At 37.7% G+C, this 568-nt stretch overlaps 1 non-coding gene across 1 annotated transcript; it reads left to right on the top strand.

Annotated features, from left to right (window-relative positions):
- The first annotated feature begins 229 nt into the window (after nucleotides 1–229).
- On the top strand, nucleotides 230–336 carry LOC133813489 (small nucleolar RNA R71). Its single transcript, XR_009884497.1, has one exon. It is a non-coding gene; the product is annotated as a small nucleolar RNA R71 (small nucleolar RNA).
- Nucleotides 337–568: the final 232 nt, after the last annotated feature.

Here is a 568-nt window from a genome sequence, read left to right as displayed (position 1 = left end):
CACTTCAGCGGTCAATAAAGTAATAAGATTGACTTCTAAGACTCCTGCTACCTTCTTATTCTCGCGCTCAGTAGACCAATTATAGTTATTCATGGCCATCTCTTCCAAGAATTCATATGCTTCATTAGCGCTTTTTCTCATAAACACTCCTCCTAATGCTGCATCTATAATTGTCCTTGTATTTCCCCCCAAACCATTGTAAAATGTATGAACTAGTAGCCACTTCTCTATTCCATGATGTGGGCATTTCCTTTGCAACTCTTTAAAACGTTCCCATGCCTCATATAAAGACTCCCCATCCAACTGATTGAAGTTATTAATCTCTCCTCTAATTCAGGCAGACTTCGCAGGAGGAAAATATTTACCAAGGAATTTCTTAGCCAAGTCTTCCCAAGTAACTATAGAGTTGGCTTGTAATGAATTCAACCAACTCTTAGCTCTATCTATTAATGAAAAAGGGAATAATCTTAATCTGACAACATTGTTACTCACCCCGTTCATTTTGAATGTCGCACAAAGCTCTAAAAAATTTGTGATATGGAGATTTGGATCCTCATTTGGTAATCCC

This window comes from Humulus lupulus, chromosome 1, assembly GCF_963169125.1.
Source record: "Humulus lupulus chromosome 1, drHumLupu1.1, whole genome shotgun sequence".
NCBI classification, from domain to species: Eukaryota; Viridiplantae; Streptophyta; class Magnoliopsida; order Rosales; family Cannabaceae; genus Humulus; species Humulus lupulus.
The sequence above is the reverse complement of the archived record's forward strand: the minus strand, read 5'-3'. Positions and strand labels throughout refer to the sequence as shown.